This window comes from Rhagoletis pomonella, unplaced genomic scaffold (assembly GCF_013731165.1).
Source record: "Rhagoletis pomonella isolate Grant_MI unplaced genomic scaffold, Rhpom_1.0 Rhpom_scaffold_00011, whole genome shotgun sequence".
NCBI classification, from domain to species: domain Eukaryota; kingdom Metazoa; phylum Arthropoda; class Insecta; order Diptera; family Tephritidae; genus Rhagoletis; species Rhagoletis pomonella.
The window spans coordinates 29,294,507-29,301,839 of NW_023458565.1; positions in this window are offsets into that span (position 1 = coordinate 29,294,507).

A 7,333-nucleotide genomic window follows, 5' to 3' on the forward strand; every position below is an offset into this window, starting at 1 on the left:
CAGCATACTCAAACAAATTCTGAAAAATCTGACTAAATTTGCTGAATTTTCGCAAGTTTTGCACAAGGCTTAGGAATTATATATTTATATTCATTTTGTTGTAGAATGAACAATATTTTTATACGAAATTGGCGGAAAAATATTAGAATAAAATTTGTTGCATAGTTATATTGTGAAAAATTTGCTGTGCCAATACTTTGTTCCGGCAGTGTACATACAAACATACATACATATGTACATACTTTGTACGTATTCAGGAAAAAAGCGAAAACTTAATTTCCATTGTTTTGTAATTTACAATTTTAAAATTTTAACATCTTTTTCGCCGTTTACTGTTTAGAAATTGCAATTTCTTCCTTACCTTCACACGCCCACAAGCCGTTTAACAATGCAACATAATCACATGCAAAAGAAAATAACACTTAAATTGCAATAACACTTTCACCCATCCGACAAAGAGCCAAAGCAATGAAAACATTTTAAATGCTGAAAAATCAAAATCCGCCAACAAATCGGGGAAATAAAAGTAAAAAAAAAAAAAAATAAACAGAGACATGTAAATGTTTTTGGCCAATTGTGTACTTGTGGGTGTTTAATTTATAATTTTTGGCCATCGCTGGCAACACGCAATGCAAACACGCGCCGCCACAGCCGAAACGCTGAAATGGCAGAGGAGTGTGGCGGTGCGAGGCGGCGGGAAGCTGTTGCTAACAACCGTAAGCTACATAAATACACAGGGGTTAGCCCTGACAGCGCTGCAATTGTTGCAAGTACGAACGAGTATATACATACATACAAATGTGCCACCAGCAACATGTGGCGTTGCGTCCTGGGCAGAGATTTTAATCATTTGACCACACATTTGGACAAGTGGACACAACGAATGTGTAGACAGGGCAGAGATGTGTGTGTAGCTGCAAATAAAAAAAATAAATACTGAGCAATCAAATTGTGTATTTGTTATATGCAAATTTGAACAAAATGAGCGACATGTCATGTTGTCTACCGCCGACACGCTTAACTATGCATTTATTGTTTTGTAGCTGCATATGTTTGTTTCTTAACTTTTTTTATGACCATTTATACCTATGTACATACATATTTATATGTAAGTATTCCGAGCGTAGTTTGTATCTGTGGGAAAAATGTAGTTTCTTGAAGATTTTTGATTGAAAATAACAATTTTCTTGTGTTCTCGAGACAATAAAATATGCAACACAACCACACCGATTTAATTACCCAGCAACAAAATTAAAAAAAATAAAAATAGGACTTCTAGGATCCCCTCATTCTGACCTTTTGAATCGATAAGCCTTCCACGCTTGATCCTTCACTCACTTTTTTCCATCCATACAAAATTGCTATCAGCGAGAATTCTTAGCCTCGTAAAAATTGCCCTTTATACGAAAATTTAATGGGCTTCTAGACTGAAAACTTAGAATTTTTCTAAAAATTATGAATTAAAAATTTTTGTTTTGAAAATTTGTTGACTTTTTCTACAAAGTTTCATATGCATATTTATATGATATTTGAGTATTTTATAATTAACTAGACCTTAATTAAAAATTAGCAAGCATTAAACAAACAAATAGATAAAACTGGTCAAAATACCGTGACTCTATTCTTTTTCACATGACTGTATGTACAGTATGTTTCTCCGATACAGCCTGCAGACCAAGACGAAGGCGCTGGACTGTTCCTTTTTTTCAAGTTTAAGTGCGCTAGTTGATATCTTTGGTTATGGAATCAAAAGGTAGCGTATCTTCCAGAGAATACCTGCACTAAGCTTCTTTGTGCAGAAGTTCTCGTTAGAAAGTTAAATTTGTAGCCACCTTCAGTTAATGTAAAAAATACTTTTGTCGTGCTTGCAAACAATGGGCCATACACTAAGCAATGAAACTGAAAATATTCTAAAAAATTTAGCTAAATTCTCGCAAACGTAAAAGTCGTGCCATATGCTGTCATTTTGAGCTGCACATTTCAAAAAGTTCTGAAGTACTATTCTATTATTATTAAATACAATTTATGTTTATCTATTTTACATCCTTAAAAAAAAAACAAAAAACAAAACGGCTTCCTCAGTTCCGTTGCATGAGTGGAGGATCATCCTTGCATCAATGGGTTTTTTGGCTCTTTTGCCGTACGTCGTTGCGCCATCACTAATAGCCATCGCGTGGCCGCTCGGTCGCCTAATGAAGCGTGTCGACTTTGTGGCGGCGCCGGCAAACAACACAGAAGAAGTTCACTTTTTAAACGATTATATACTAAATTTTTGTTTTTTTACTAATCCTTTCCTGTTTCTTTGCACCAACGTTTGTTTACAAATCGTTGAACAAAGATCTTCAACCCTGTGAGCGAACACACAAACATACATACATAAGCACATACAAACGTGTCCCAAGTACCTAAAGTCCGAATACACCACAGGTCGAAATTCCGTGACTATTTTGTTGTTAATTTCATTTTCGTTTTCTGTTACCGTTGTGTTTTTCTATTTTTGATACTTTTTTCTTATAAAAAAAAAAACCAAAAAAAACCTTAAATCAGCACTGCCGCTGTGTAGGGAGAGTGTTACTGTTTTTTTTTTCTGATAAAAAAAAAATAAATAAAAAAAAAATCTTGCCCCGTCTTGTTTGCACCAAAGAAAATATGTGTATATTTGTTTTACTTCCATTGTCTCCGCGCTTAAAATTTGTTGTTTTTCGTTTTGGTTGTCGCTACAACGACGACATGCAAAAATTGTCAAAGTGCATTATTTATGTTGGCAAATCGAAAAAAGCGGCGCACAAAACGGCGTTTCAATTGAAATGAAAAGCCATCAAGCAGGGAATTAAACAAAGAGCAAAACCAAGACGAAAACAATGCAACACCAACAAAGGAAAACTAAAGGAAAAATATTAAAAAATAAAAATAAAAATACGAAAAAATGTAGAAAAAAGATTAAAGGTTAGCATAAAAAGTAAACAAACTTGTGTAGCAAACGCCACTGCCGCCAAAACTGAGTCACACCACCAACCAGCTATATGTACGCTTTTGCTTTTGTTTTCCATTTGCTTTGCTATCAATTTTCATTTCAAACTGCCTCCACCAAGTGGTTGCTGCGACTGTCCTATGCGCGCGCCACCCTTTCCCCCCCGCCCACTCTACAAAGTTCCACACCTTTTCTAGTACGAGCGTTCGCGCACTCATTCGCTTGTTAATACTTTGACTGTTTGCCGGGTGGTGGTTGGTGGTTGATGGTTGTTGGTCGGTGGTTGGTGGCGTAAAACCCTTTTTTATGTCACTGCGATCGCCTCGGCCACGACCATTGTCAGGCACTGCTGGCGGCTCTAATTCCAGCTGCTCAATGTGCCGCCGCCAATCGATTCGGTCGAGTTGTGCCTTTGAGTGTGTCCACCACCCTCTTCCCTTTGCGGCTAAGCAACACACTGTTGCAGTGGCCCACCAACTGTGAGTCAGTTGTTTGTTGCTGCCGTTCCCGCTGCTTTGCCTGCCCTCACAACCTTCCCGCCATCTGATCGTTTTTTGTTAGCAAACAGACGCGCATACATACCATACATAGTGTGTACGTAAGTACGTAAGTATACCTACGACATCCTCTGTTTGTTTGTTGTTTTGCTTGGTTTATTTTTATAGATACGATAAAAATCTCATGACATGATCTTATAGCCCAAAACAAGCGCCAGTAACCCACATTTCTTGAATTGAGGAGCAGTGTTGAGCGATTTCTTCTTTATGGGCTTGCATGAAAAGTAAAAAAAAAATTTAAGAAAATAAAATAAAATAAAACTAGGAGCAAAGCAACTAATGTAAGCGCAATTGTGGAAAACTGGTGCTTGAAAAGTCGCAGAAAATGTCGCACCAAGGGAGGATTTTCTCGGTGTTGTCTGTACATTGTTTTATTGTTCTTTGCCGATATGCGGACAATGCATTTCATTTGCTGCTACAATGGATCTATGACTTTTCGTTGCACTGAGAAAGAAAATTCATAAAAATTTTAGTGAAAAATTAAAATGATTTTTTTTTTTTAAATTACACAGGCATATGTACATAACTCTTTTTTGTTTTGTTTGATATGAGAGTGGCTTCCGATATATTTTATGGGGTCCAAAAGGTACCCATCACCTCATGGTTTTGAGAAAAGTGGGTGTAAAAACAAAAAAAAAAGTTGTTTTCGGGTGTTTTACCGCTGCTTTTCACAGTAAACTGACGAACTAGGGACTATGCTTAAATTCATGCTTGAATTCAAAATAGCGTATCCAATAGAGTGTACGCAACAATCAAAAACTTTATCTAAAATCATAAAATTGACCACTCTTACATAAAGTCAACAAAAATTAATCAACATTCCAAAAATTTTCGATCAAAATTTCAAAATTTTTATTTAGACTTTTTTAGAAAATTTCAGAAGATTTTTAGAAAATTTACAGCCCATTCAATTTTAATATGATAAAGTAAAAGCTTAAAGTCGCTAAAAACTACCGTAATTTTTCTCTATATGGAAGAGAATGAACAAAAAAATCTAAAAAATCAATTTTAGCGACTTGAAACTTGCAATAAAGGGCAAAAGTACTAAAATTGAATGGACTCCAAAACTGCATACTCGAGAATTTTCTTAAATTTTCTCATTCCTTATTATTATTCCGGGACTTAATTGATTTTATTAACAGGCCTACTTCCATATATACAAAATTGAATAGAAAAAAGCAAACAACTTGTTGGCTTTGAAACAGACTACAGCTGTGACATGAGCATTGCAAAACCCTTTTGACTTCGTTACACAATATTTTCTCTAAGTGCACTTAAAATAACATCGATCCGACCCATTTGTTTGTTTGGCTTGGCATGTATTCAAGTAACCATTTATTTATTTGGATTGACTCAATTTTCCTTTTGCTAACGATGTTAGAGCAATCGTGTGTTTTATTTTTGGCAAGTTTGTTTGTTTTGAATTTCATTTAACATGCGATGAACTTTGTCTCGTGTACTTACATGCACATGATTACATATACACATTTGTACATACATACATATGTATGTATGCATGTATGCATATAGGAGCATACGATTCCTCTAAAAGAGTGGTTCTTAACCTTTCGCATATAACAAAAAAATTAAAAAATCCACGTAAAAAACTAATTTTCCCAATTTTTTTATTCTAAACAAATTTTATTAAGCTTATAATTTCTTTTCGTTAAAATAATGTTATCTACAATTATTTTCTAATATTGTTTTCTTGTTAAAAGCGCTTTTTCCCAAAAAAAAAATATATTGTTGCCAAGCATGGTTTTTTCCCAAATAATCAGGGTTAGGCATTTTTGCACTACCACTAAATTGTACTATTCAATGATAGTTAAAATGCAGAATTCATTATCACTGGAAATTTTCAACCCACTAATTATTATTTTTTCATACATAAGCTTTTATGATTTTGGTGTCCATTACTTTTTAAATAAACAATTTTTTCCTAAGAAATCTTAGAAAAATATATTCTCCCTAAAATGATTTTTTTTTTATAAAATCTACTTATTTCGCTTGCATATTTATCCTAAAAAATTATGTTTTTATATCTTATTCCCAAAAATAATTTTTACCGACAAACATATGTACATAAATTAGTGGCAAAAATAATTTTTGTTTCTAATATTTAATATATATATTATATTTTTTTTTTGATTTGGGTAAACATATTTCTTTTTTTTTTTTAGTCAAATAAATATTTTCAAAATTATTTTTTTTTTTTTAAAATTTTTTTTCTCAAAGGAAAATTTAACAGGAAAAAAAATTTCTCAAAAGCTAACACTTTCCGAAAAAATCTTATTTTGATATTTTTTGTTTGACTAATACACGTTTTTTCTAAAATATCTTGATAAAATTAGCTTACGATTCGCATTCTAAAAATAGAAAATACAAGACTACTTAAAGCTTAAGCAATTTCCTTATGAGTGGAATAACTTTTTGGGAAATATATTTCCCCTGGGTCTGAAAAGGTTAAGACATATTATTAGAATTTTTTTTTCAATATATTCATGTATGTATATTGAAATTTATTTTTTAAATTTAATTTAGAGCCTTTTTGCCATTAAAATATCACTGCGAATCCTAATCAGAACCACTGTGTAACATACCGCATGTAAATTTACATCTGAAAGAAGGCTTGTTATACATTAGAATACTTGACTCAATAGTTTTATTTCGCTATCTAAAAAATCCTTGTGATGATTTTAAAATTAATGCCTGTGACCTTCTACAATCTGGCCACTTTGCGACTGTCTTACTAATACAGATTCGTAATTGCTTTTTTATTTCAGAACACTCAACCTCACTGAATGTATTTTTGCTCAAAATGCTGGTAAATAGCACATAAATAGACTTTAAAGTCCCACAGCTGTACGAATACTACGAAAAAACCTAAAATATTTAGATGAAGAAATGAATGAAGAAAAATATAAGATAAAATTGAAGGAAAAGATAAAGATCAAAATGATTCAAAACAAAAACAAAGATAAAAGAAGATAGAGAAAGTAACGGAGATATGGTACGTTATTTTATGTTACGTTATGTAATGTTAGGTTCTGTTATGTTTGGAATGTTATGCTGTTGAAAGCATTTTACTTCACCGAAGCTCACCTCATTTCATCCCAATTTAATACGCCTCACCTCGCTTTAATTCACCTCCGCTAAACTCACCTATCTCACCATAATTTATCTAAACTCACCTCACCTGAACTCATTTCACTTCAATTCACTTCACCTTAACTCAACTCAACTCACCCCAGTTCACCTTAACTCACCCGAACTCCTCTGAATTTTAGTGGTTGAATTACAACCGATGGGCGTACACTAGTTTTAATTAACTGACGTAAGACCGACCATTTCTAGTGGCTTGTGTGTTCCCTGTAGGAAAGTAGAGTTTCGTGTTGAGAGTTTAAACAGGATTGTTTGAAAATACGAGTGTTAAGTGCACTATTTTTAATGAAACCAACTTGGACCAACGGTTAAGAACCACTGCTCTTAGATATAAAATAATAAGTTGCTAACAGAATTTGAAATAAATTCAATGAACATAGTATATGTATATAAACACATACATACATACATACGTAAAGGCTTAAGTGCATACAGTAGATTTTTTTTGGTGTGCTTGTGGAACATTATTGGCAGTATTCGACGACATTTGATGACAATTCCATGCTTTGCCACAGCCACACACATACACACACAGCCGCGGCCTGCTGCATTTGGGCATTGTGCGATTTTCACTTATTGAAATGAGTTTTACCATTTCGGTAAGAATTGAAAGAAGTCCAAAGAAACCAGCGGCAAAAAAAAA